The following is a 13,050-nucleotide window of genomic DNA, read 5'->3' as shown; positions in this document are numbered from 1 at the left end:
AAAGTTATCATGATTTTTATAATGTCGTATTTTAGTAGCTGGTAGAAATGCTTGCAATGGAACTTATAAAAAAGGAGCTTGCTTACCTACTTGTAAGATTTAAATCAGTCTAGAACAGTTACAAGTAATACAAGATTACACAAGATCTAACTATTTAATCTTCAAGCAGCACCAGACCTTAGAGATTCAAGCCTGAAACACTTAGTACACAGATAGAAAACATTCGATTTGCAATTATAGTGTCACTGACAGTTAAAATCTAAAAGAGAAACAAGAAATCAAGTAAGAAATCAAATAGGCTCAGGTTGCACTAGGTACAACTACACAGGCCTATTTATCCGACCGTCCAATCCCTTGTTCACTGATCGGTTTGGCACACTTAGGAGAATACAATTATATAACAGCAGTTGACAAATCTGCTCCACCTTATCCACTATAACCCTAGATCCAGCAACCGCTTGTTGCAGAACAACCCAGGGATCAAAGCCACGGCCAAACACCACACTTCAAGTCTCCAGACTTCCAGGAACCACCAAACAAGGTTAATCTATCTTGACCAGAAACCAGGATTCCCTCACACTCAACTAATCATTGACTCAGTGTATATACACACGCAGAACAGAGGAAGGAAAGAATCACACTCTCAAGCTTGTAGCACAGAGAGATCACAGGAGAAGATGAAGCACACAAACCCTAATTTCACCACTCAAGATTCAGAGAGAAGAGAAAGAGACAGAATCGAATTAGGGAGATGAAAGAGAGGCTGGGAGTATATAAAAGACTCAGTGTCAACACCCCACCAGAAGTTGCCACGTAGCTTGGGTTTTCAAAGAGTTGGGCTCAAGTCCAAGTTGCATCTTGGGCTGGTTACTAATGGAGCTGACTGGGCCAGCATTTAAGGGCCATACTATTACAATTCTCCACCTTGGACCTTATCAGATCAGTGAGAGATTCGACATGTGCTCTTCATCCTTGCCTGTTGGTGTTTGCTAAGTCAAGGACTAAGCAAACACCCTTTTCCACAGTCTTTCTACCAAACGTATACATAAGTATATAATAAAAGATAAACAAGGAAAATTATACCTGACCATATTACCTAGCCAGAGTAAATGTGGAGTTTTCGAATGCAGGATAGCAATTTCTCCACTGAGAGACACTTAGTCCCCATATCAGCTGGGTTGTGATGAGTGTGAATCTTTTCCAGCTGAACCTCACCTCTTTCCACTATGTCTCTGATGAAGTGAAACCTTACATCAATGTGCTTGGTCCTGTCATGAAAGACAGGATTCTTGCACACTTGTATAGCTGACTGGCTATCAGAGAAAACAACAATGGGTTGCTTGAGAAATTTCAGTTCACCCATCACCCCTTTTAGACACAAAGCCTCTTTCATTGCCTCTGTTATGGCAATGTACTCAAACTCAGTAGTGGAGAGTGCCACAATATGTTGCAATTGTGACTTCCAGCTTATACAAGATCCACCAAGTGTGAAAACATAAGAGGTAGTGGACTTCCTCTTATACCTGTCATTGGCATAGTTTGAATCTACAAAACCACAAAGGTTAGTATTACGCACACTTGAAAAATTCAAACCATAATGAACAGTATGTTTCAAGTATCTCAGTAACCACTTTAGAGCTTCCCAATGAGGCTGTCCAGGATTGGACATGTATCTTGATAGGCATGACACTGAATAAGCAATGTCAGGCCTTGTGCTCACCATCAAGTAAATTACTGATCCAATAGCATTAGAGTAAGGAACACTCTTCATCTTTTGGATCTCACTATCATTCTTAGGGCACTGATCCTTACTAAGGATGAAATGAGCAGCCAAGGGAACAATGAAAGGTTTAGCATCTACCATATTAAACTTACTGAGAATCTTTCTTACGTAAGAGCTTTGGTTTAAAGTCAACTCCTTCTTCTTGTTGTTTCTCACAATGTCAATGCCCAAATTTTTTTGAGCATCTCCTAAGTCCATCATATCAAAGTTAGTACAAAGCATATTCTGAACATGTTTGATAGCAGAAGTACATGACCTATAATAAGCATGTCATCAACATACAAGAGAAGAAAAACAGGAGCAGAAGAATTAAGGTCCTTGAAATATAGACAATGATCAAATACACTCCTAGAAAAGCCTAGGTTCTGCATATACTGATCAAACTTAATATTCCATCTCCTTGGTGACTGTTTTAAACCATACAAAGCCTTCTTCAAGAGACACACATGATCAGGGTATTTAGGGTCAACAAACCCCACAGGTTGACACATGATCAAGATCACCATGTAAGAAAGCAGTTTTCACATCCATTTGTTTGAGATCCCAGTCAAAATAAGCACATAATGAAAGCATTAACCTAACAGTTGTAAATTTTACCACATGGGCAAAGATTTCTGGGTAGTCTACCCCCTCTTGTTGAGTGAAGCCCTTGGCAACAAGTTTGGCTTTGTACCTCAAGCCATTTAGCTCCTGTTTCAACTTGAAAAGCCACCTGCACTCAACAATAGTACAATCTTTAGGTCTTGGCACTAAAATCCAAGTTTTATTCAAATATAAGGATTTCATTTCATCTTTCATGGCTTTTAGCCACTTAGGATAAAACATGGACTTAAGGGCCTATTTATATGACTGGGGCTCATCACCATATGACTCATAAACATTGAAGGCCAGAGCTATCAAGTTCATTTCATCAGACCATCTTTTGGGTGGTCTAACATTTTCCCTTCTTGCCCTATCTCTGGCCAGGACATAATCAGGAGGGACATTCACAACATCAGATTGTCTGGATGTAGCACCATCTTGAGTCTCATCAGCATTCAATTGGGGTTCTTCAGGTTTAGACTCATCCTGCAGAAAACCTTTATTCTGTACAGGCTCAGAGGTCAGTGAACCCTCCACCTCAATTGGTGTGGGCACCACCTCATCAGGAGAGTGCTCCACCTCACTTGAGGTACCATTGGGCTTAGATTTAATAGAATCAATACAACAAGGGAATTCAGATTCATTAAATATCACATCCCTGCTCACAGTAACTTTGAAACCTGGTTCTTCTCTAAGGCACACCCTGTAGCCCTTCACACCATCAGGATAGCCCAAGAAGACACACTTCCTGGACCTTAGTTCAAGCTTATCAGTCTTTGAATGTGTAAATGCACTGCATCCAAAAACTCCCAGATATGAAAGGTTAATATTTTTACCCTAAAAAACAGACTCAGGACACTTTCCCTTTAGAGGGACAGAGGGGGATCTATTAACCAAGTAAGCAGCAGTGGTAATAACTTCTCCCCAAAACTTTTTTGACAAACCACTTAAAGAGAGAAGGCATCTAACTCTATCTAATAAAGTCATGTCCATCCTTTCAGCAACACCATTCTGTTGAGGGGTGTAGGGGACAGTCCTATGCCTCCTTATTCCTAACTTAGAACACAAATCATCCATTTGCTGATTATAAAACTCCAGGCCATTATCAGTTCTAAGAGTTCTAACCTTCTTTCTAATTTGGTTTTCAATTAAACACAGCCAATATTTGAATTTTTCAAAGACAACAGACTTGTTTTTCAACAAGAAGACTCAAACTTTTCTTGAAAAATCATCAATAATAGACAGGAAATAAGAGCACCCCCATGAGTAGTTACAGAAGCAGGCCCCCCAACACCAGCATGTAAATATTCAAGAACATCAGTGCTGGAACAGGTAGGCACAGAAGAAGGAAAGACAACTTTATGTTGCTTTCCCTTTACACATGTATCACAGAAAGGTAAAGGCATGCTCATTACTAGATAAAATACCATCTTTGGACAGAATATGCATGCCTTTCTCACTCATATATCCTAGTCTATTATGCCAAAGCACAGTAGAATTACTCTTAACAACATTGATAACAGGTAAATCACATAAGGGCTTGGCTGAACACACATAAAGATTATTTTTCTTAACAGCTTTAAACATGCACAAGGAACCCTTAAGGATTTTCATCACCCCATTTCCCCATCTGCCTTCTAACCCTTCTGACTCCAGTGCAGAACAAGACATGAGATTGTACTAGAGGCTAGGCACATATTTCACATTATTCAAGGTATGGATAGATCCAGAGTCAAACTTCAGGCAAACTTGACCAATGCCTTCAATCCTGCACTGCTTATTGTTTGCCATAGACACAAAACCATTAGTGACAGGAGTTAATTTAGAAAATAAATCCTTGTAGGGAGAAATATGATATGTACACCCAGAATCAACAAGTCATTCTGACTTGTTGAATCCTGAGTTCAGGGAAACATTTACGGATGTAACATCACAGTGCATAAAGCAAGTGCCTTTTTCATCATCAGATTTTACAAGGCTAGCAACCATGTCAGAATCAACCTTTTTATTCTTTTTCAATGGACACTCCTTACTAAAGTGTCCAAGTTCATGGCATTTAAAACACCTCTTGGACTTTTTGTAGTCTTGGGAGGAGGATCTTGATTTACTCCTGTGATTCTTCCTGTTTCCTTTGTCAGAAGTCTTATCATTGGATTGCTTATCCTTTGACTTGGTGTTGGGTCTACCCCTGACTTGGAAAGCCTTATCAAGAGCAACTTTAGTGTCAGATTTCTCCTTTAATTCTAGTTCATTTGATTTTAAGGCACTAACAATCGTATCAAGAGTGACATTGTCTCTCCCATAGTTAATTGCAGCCTTAACATTACCATAGGAATTTGGAATAGCATTTATAAGAGCAATAGTAGTATAATCATTAATATTCTTGTCCCCAGACCTCTAAATATCTAACACAAGCTTTGAAAAACAGTCAAGATTTTCATCCATGTCCTTAGACAAATCTAATTTGTACTTAAAAAGTTTTTCAAGCAATTACATGCGATTGGACAAAGAAGTTTCAGTATACAACTCATCAAGCTCATCCCAAAGAGCTTTAGCAGTCTCAACAACACCAACTTTTCTAATAACAGGATCACTTAAACATAAGAAAATAGTAGATAAAGCTATCTCATTCATCTCAGCCTATTTGGTAGCATCTTCAATAACAGATCCATCTACAACTTTGTAGACTTTCTGCTGAACAAGAACACATTTCAGCTTTTCCTTCCAGATACTGAAATCAGTTTTCCCATTGAAGGGAACAAGGCCAAAGGGGAGGTTAGAAATTATAGAAAAACCCAAAGACCACAAGGCCACAAATAAACAGAAGTAAAAGAAGAAAGATTAAGCGAAGACAAAAGTTGATGGATGATTATTCTTCACAATAACAAACACAGCAAGAAGTTACACAACAGTGCATCAAGGTCAGGATTTACCAGTTCACAAACACTCGATTATTCGAGGGCGCAGGGGGTCACTGACAGAGATTCTCAGCTCTGTTGCAACCACACGTTTTAAAACTTCCACTGCCCCCAAGAAGAGAAGAAGAGATTCAATCAAAACCAAACAGGAAACAGAGACAGCACAGCGGAACCAGGAGAAAAGAGAGAAAACAAGAGAGAGAAGCCAAACTACAATACCTGAGCAAGAGATCGAAATAGAGATCCCTTGTATTACCAGAAAACACACCGTACCCTCGGCTGAACTCCAACCGTGGCCCTGATGCCACTGTTGTTGGAAATAGTGTAGCCTTTACACGGGCAACTCTTGCTATTACAAAAGAACCAAAAACTAGAAGGTAAATAAAACAAAAGAAATACAATAAGAGAACAAGATGCAAACTATTGTCTTCTTCAAGTCGAGTCGAGGTAACCCTCTCTCCGCAAGACGAGATACGCCCCGGCTAGTGCTCACGGATTGGCGCAACGTCCCCAAAGATGAAACGACTTTCCTCCTACCGAGTTGAAGCACCTCAAACTCGTAGGCTCCGGCGAACTTGAATTGGAGTCGAGAACCGAGCTATGCAATGCTCCTAAGATGCGAACTAGAATGTTTGAGAGCTTAGAGAGAAGAGAGAATGATTGTTGGTGTGTTCTCATCTCCCAAAACTCCATCTATTTATAGGAAAGGGGAGCATACATGAAAGGTCTTGGTATTAAGGCACTCCATAAACATTTTGGAGGTTACACCATATGAAAGACCAAAGGTCTTAAGGAAATGAAAGGATTAGACCTCTCACATTTCCACATGTTTTTCTTACAATCCCCCACATTGGTTAGAGCGCTGCAAGCTCAAACCAACACCAGACACAAATGCATGTATGCAGACTCTTTGCTCAGTTCTCGAGAAACGATACTGTCTTTGGAAAGGTAACTTGTGGTTTTGAACCTTCCATAGTCAACACTATCGGACATACCGGCGGGCTAGTGGACGCGATGCCTTGAACTATTCCTCCTTGGTGTATGCCTAGTCAATAGCATCAACACAATATTGTCTCAACTCCATCAGTTCTCACGTTTGTGTCCGTTTCGGCCGTGGAACACCTCTTTGGAATTCATAAGTGACTCGCACACACGAAGCGGCCCCACTTCTCACTTACATAGGTGATTCTTTCATGAGTATCCTGCCATACTTCATCTCCCTGAGATTTCAAGAATCATTAAAAGTCAAAAGACTTAGCCTCTTACCACGTGCAAGTTACAACACTCAATGCTTTCTAAAGAATGGGCGAAGATAAAAATCTTCTGAGTGTTACAACTAGATTTGTATAGCTTTGTCTCCCATTGAACCAATCCCATGGGATCTCCAATCGTATGGTTGGGTTACCATCTCATCTTTTAAGATGTGGTTTTCAGTCTCATTCCTTTTAGCAATTTATGCATTTAATCACGGTTTAAACCTTTTGTTAATGGATCCGCTATGTTATCCACTGACTTAACATAGTCAACTGCGATAACACCACTTGTGATCAACTGCCTTACGGTATTATGTCGTCGACGAATGTGTCGAGACTTACCATTATAGAAGCCACTGTGTGCTCTACCTATAGCTGCTTTACTATCACAGTGTATCACTACTCTGGGCACTGGCTTCTTCCAACATGGAATACATTCTAGGAAATTTCTGAGCCACTTGGCTTCTTCCCCTGCTTTATCCAAAGTGATAAACTCTGATTCCATGGTGGAGCGAGCAATACACGTCTGTTTCGCCGACTTCCACGAAACAGCACCCCCCCCACAGTGAACACATACCCACTTGTCGAAAATGAGTCTTTTGAATCAGAGATCCAATTTGCGTCACAGTACCCTTCAAGTACTTGGGGATATCTTGTGTAGTGCAATCCAAAGTCAATAGTATACTTCAAGTATCTCAAAACTCTGCACAAAGCTTTCCAATATTCCTTGCTTGGATTGCTCGTAAATCTGCTCAACTTGTTCACCGTACAAGCAAGATCTGGTCTAGTACAGTTCGTGATAAACATCAAACTTCCTATAACCTTTGCATACTCTTCTTGAGCAACAGGCTCACCCATATTCTTGCTTAGATGGACATTGAGCTCCAAGGGAGTCTTTGCTGGCTTATAATCAAACGAGTTGAATTTCTTAAGCATTTTCTCAACATAATGAGATTGCGTTAAAGCAATTCCCTCATTAGTTCTCACTATTTTGATTCCGAGAATCACATCAGCTAGACCCATATCTTTCATATCGAAATTTCTTTTCAACATTTTTTTTGCCTCGTTAATAATGGCACTATTGCTGCCCATTATCAACATATCATCAACATACAGACACACAATAACAAACCCGTTATCTGTGTTCTTAATGTAAACACACTTATCACACTCGTTGATAGTGAATCCATTTGACAACATCACATTGTCGAACTTCAAGTGCCATTGCAACGTCGCTTGCTTTAACCCATAAAGAGACTTTACCAATTTGCATACCTTGCGTTCTTGCCCGGGCACAACAAACCCTTCAGGTTGCTCCATGTATATTTCTTCTTCCAAATCACCATTCAGAAACGCAGTTTTCACATCCATTTGGTGAATCTCAAGATTGTGCAACGCAGCAATCGCAAGAAGCACCCGGATGGAAGCTATTCTCGTAACAGGTGAGTAAGTATCAAAGAAGTCATGCCCTTCTTTCTGCTTGAAAGCTTTCACCACTAGGCGAGCTTTGTACTTACCTACAGTATCATCGGGTTTTATATTTCTTTTTCATAATCCACTTGCATCCTAAGGCCTTGCAGCCTTCCGGAAAGTCTACTAACACCCATGTGTTATTTAGCATAATGGATTCCATTTCACTGTTGATAGCTTCTAGCCACCACACTGCGTCTGGGCCAGACAATGCTTCTGATAGTGACTTTGCTTCACCATCCAACATAAAAGTTATGAAGTCTTGACCAAAAGTCTTAGCAACTCTAATTCTTGTACCACGTCTTGGTTCTACATCCTCAGGACTTGTCCTCGTCACTTTTGGAGAATTAGAACTAGTGGTTTCATCCATCATTCTTTCACTAGAATGATCATCTTGCTTCTTGCAAGGAAACACATTCTCAAACAATACAGCATTCCTTGACTCAATTATTGTTCCTTCAGCTACATCGGGAATAACTGACTTATGAACTAAGAAGCGACATGCGCTGCTGTTCAATGCATATCTAATAAAGATACAATCAACTGTTTTAGGGCCAATTGCAACTTGTTTTGGAGGCGGCACTTGTACCTTTGCTAAACACCCCCACACTTTGAGGTATGTATATGAAGGTTTCTTTCCCTTCCACAATTCATAAGGAGTCACATCCCTATTTTTGAGTGGAATCTTATTTAAGATGTAATTTGCGGTTAGCAAAGCTTCCCCCCACATGTTCTGGGGTAATCCTGAATTAATCAACAGAGCATTCATCATCTCTTTCAGTGTTCGATTTTTGCGCTCAGCAACACCATTCGACTGAGGAGAATATGGAGTTGTGGTTTGGTGAATTATACCACTTGCATGACATAATTCTGCAAACAGCGCCACATATTCACCACCTCTATCACTTCGAACACACTTAATTCGACAATTAAGTTGATTTTCGGCTTCATTTTTGAAGTCTTTAAACGCTTCAATTGCCTCATCTTTACTTCTTAATAAGTAAATATAACAATACCTTGTGCAATAATCAATGAATGTGATGAAATACTTTTTACCACCTCTAGTTTGCACAAATTTTAAATCACATATATCTGTATGGATCAACTCTAGAGGTTTGGTGCTCCGTTCTACCGAGCGGAACGGCAGCTTGGTCATTTTTGCTTCAACATAGACTTCACATTTCTTTTGTGAATTAAACTCATCAACTTTTAGTAAATTAAGATTTACTAATCTTTTTATAGCATTTAGATTTACATGTCCCAATCTTTTATGCCATAAATCAGAGCACTCAAGCAAATAAGAAGATGTGTCATCTTCCTTATTGCTTATTGTTTTTCCACGGTGAATGACCATAACATTCAGCTCAAAAAGCCCATTCACTAGGTGACCTTCACCTATGAACTTTCCATACTTGGTTAATATAACCTTTTCACACTCAAATTCTAGTGAAAATCCATGATTTACTAGAAGTGAGCCTGACACCAAATTATTTCGGATGTCTGGGACATGCAGCACATCCTTAAGGGTAAGAACCTTTTCCAGATCCTAATTTTAGGAACACGTTACCCACACCAACCACCCCAGAAGAGGCTTGGTTTCCCATGCGTACTTTTCTACCTCCAACAGATTTGTAAGTAGAAAAAACGCTTCTCTCAGAGCACACATGACATGTGGCACCCGTATCAACAAACCATTCATTTGGATTATTACCATGGTTCACGTCGGAGACCATTGCGACCACCTCGTGATCTTTGTTGTTTATAACAACACGTTCAAATAATTTGCACAATATTGTCTCCATCAATAAGTACACAATTATCTTGAACCATATGTGCATTGGTATATTCAACGCCACATGCATTATTACTACCAAGTCAAAACTGATCTTGCTTGTCAAATGACAAACGATAAACACAATTATCAAGAGAATGGATCTCAAGAAATTAATCACTTCAGTGCGCATCGACATTGCGTCTGTTTGTTGCTCATTCCAGCTTTGAATTTTATGTTTCCTCCAGCTTCGGTCGACATGATTTCGGCAAGAGTACACTATCTCGTCTTGCGATTGTTGGAAATAGTGTAGCCTTTACACGGGCAACTTTGCTATTACAAAAGAACCAAAAACTAGAAGGTAAATAAAACACAAATACAATAAGAGAACAAGATGTAAACTATTGTCTTCTTCAAGTCGAGTCGAGGTAACCCTCTCTCCGCAAGACGAGATACGCCCCGGCTAGTGCTCACGGATTGGCGCAACGTCCCCAAAGATGAAACGACTTTCCTCCTACCGAGTTGAAGCACCTCAAACTCGTAGGCTCCGGCGAACTTTAATTGGAGTCGAGAACCGAGCTATGCAATGCTCCTAAGATGCGAACTAGAATGTTTGAGAGCTTAGAGAGAAGAGAGAATGATTGTTGGTGTGTTCTCATCTCCCAAAACTCCATCTATTTATAGGAAAGGGGAGCCTACATGAAAGGTCTTGGTATTAAGGCACTCCATAAACATTTTGGAGGTTACACCATATGAAAGACCAAAGGTCTTAAGGAAATGAAAGGATTAGACCTCTCACATTTCCACATGTTTTTCTTACAACTGTAAGGTCTAAATCAGCCCAGAACAGTTACAAGTAATACAAGATTACACAAGATCTAACTACTTAATCTTCAAGCAACACCAGACCTTAGAGATTCAAGCCTGAAACACTTAGCACACATATCAAAAACTTTCGATTTCCAATTATAGTGTCACTGACAGTTAAAATCTAAAAGAGAAACAAGAAATCAAGTAAGAAATCAAATAGGCTCAGGTTGCAATAGGTACAACTGCACATGCCTATTTATCCGACCCTCCAATCCCTTGTTCACTGATCGATTTGCCACACTTAGGAGAATACAATTATACAACAGCAGTTGACAAATCCGCTCCACCGTATCCACTATAACCCTAAATCCAGCAACCGCTTGTTGCATAACAACCCAGGGATCGAAGCCACGGCCAAACACCACACTTCAAGTCTCCAGACTTCCAGGAACCACCAAACTAGGTCAATCTATCTTGACCAGAAACCAGGAGTTCCCTCACACTCAACTCACTCACTGACTCAATGTATATACACACGCAGAATAGAGGAGGGAGAGAATCACACTCTCAAGCTTATAGCACAGAGAGATCACCGGAGAAGATGAAGCACACAAACCCTAATTTCACCACTCAAGAGAGAAGAGAAAGAGGCAGAATCGAATTAGGGAGAGGAAAGAGAGGCTGGGAGTATATAAAAGACTCAACATCAACACCCCACCAGAAGCGGCCACGTAGCTAGGGTTTTCAAAGAGTTGGGCTCAAGCCCAAGTTGCATCTTGGGCTGGTTACTAATAGAGCATACTGGACCAACATTTAAGGGTCATACTATCACACTACTAAATTTACTCTTATACATGATAGATCAATTAAATTCTTAGAAAAACTGAAAATTGAAAATTTTGGTCAAGTATTTGATGCTATTTTGAAAATAAGCAAGAAAAATTTATGACGTTTATATTGTTTATAATCGTTTCACAATTTTATAATGGTTGCATGCGTTTATAAAATTGTTAGTATTATTGTAGTAGTTTGATGGTAATATAGTTCACTGGGTGATGCTTACTTGTACTAAACGATGTTATTTTGATTTATGATATTAAAATATAGAAAATAACCTCCTAACAAGGAGCCTTCTCTCAGTGGCCATGACTTTGCATATTTAGGGTATGGCTTTTTATCTCTGATCCAATTATCTTTTTATAGAGTTATTTAGATCAGATAAAAGACCAAAGAAGATTGGATTGGTCGATCTATTGTACTTTAATTTTAATTAAATTAAGCTAAAGTTTAATTTCAATTCAATAGAATATTATTTCCTATCATTGTAGAAATATTGATAACTCATCTAAATTCAAATTACGAGTAATTTAGACTTTTTTTTAATTTAATTTGTTTTTGTGTTTATGATTCCAATATCCATTAATTAATTTAAGTACACACTACAAAAAAAAAAGTTGTTTTGCAAGCATAAATAGTCATTTTGCAAGCACTTTGCAAGCAAGAAAGGTGCTTCCCATATATAAAGTGTGCTAGCAAAACAGCGACCAAATTGCAAGCACAATTAGTTTACTCGCATTTCGTCGATATTGCGACCAAACATAATTTTGCTAGCACCGTGTGCTCGCAAATTAGCAAGCATAATTAGTTTGCTCGAAGAAGTTGTCGCAACTTATTTGCAACCATCTATTTTTGCATTTTGGTCGCTTTTTTGGTCGCAATTCTGCCAGGTTTTGCAAGCACCATATGTGCTTGCAAATTTGTGCTTGCAAACTGCCTTTTTTTTTTGTAGTGACACTACAAACTTAATTAATTTAAAATACTTTTATTAAGAATGGTACAATTCAAAATATTGTTTATTATATTTGGAATGAATTCCAATCGGTTGGGTTTACATAGTATAAAATCTGTCTAAACATTTGTTGGGAATATTATCAATCTGAACTAACTTGAGGCATGATTCAGTGCAATAACAAATCCTAGCATCATAAAACATACCACTACATAAGATATCATGTTTTTTTTTTGAAGTTATGAAAAACCTTGACTGATAAATAAGTCAAATCATATGTTAAATGTTATACAAAAAGATTCAGAAATAAAGACTTATCTTACCATGGACTCTATGTTAGGAAACTTTTAGACTGAGATTGCAACATTTTACTATAGATCACTAAATTTTATCTAAATTGTGAAAAGTTAGAAAAGTTACTTTGCAAGATACAAGAGATATTTTGTAATGACATGACCACCAATCTACAATACAAAAGGCTTAGGCATGTTTGCTTGAATCATATAAATAGTTGTTAAAAATAGAAGATATAAAACAACAAACACTTAGACAAAAATATTTGTTATCATATAAAAATAAAGATTAACATGTACATATATCACAAAATGCATGTTTTTGCGGTATATATCCTAACAATCATGATTTAATTGTTTTGTATTTTTGATTTGAAACCA

Source organism: Salvia hispanica, chromosome 6 (genome assembly GCF_029641045.1).
Source record: "Salvia hispanica isolate PSC_SH4W2 chromosome 6, Shi_PSC_v1, whole genome shotgun sequence".
In the NCBI taxonomy this organism is placed as follows: domain Eukaryota; kingdom Viridiplantae; phylum Streptophyta; class Magnoliopsida; order Lamiales; family Lamiaceae; genus Salvia; species Salvia hispanica.
This window is presented reverse-complemented; position numbering follows the sequence as displayed.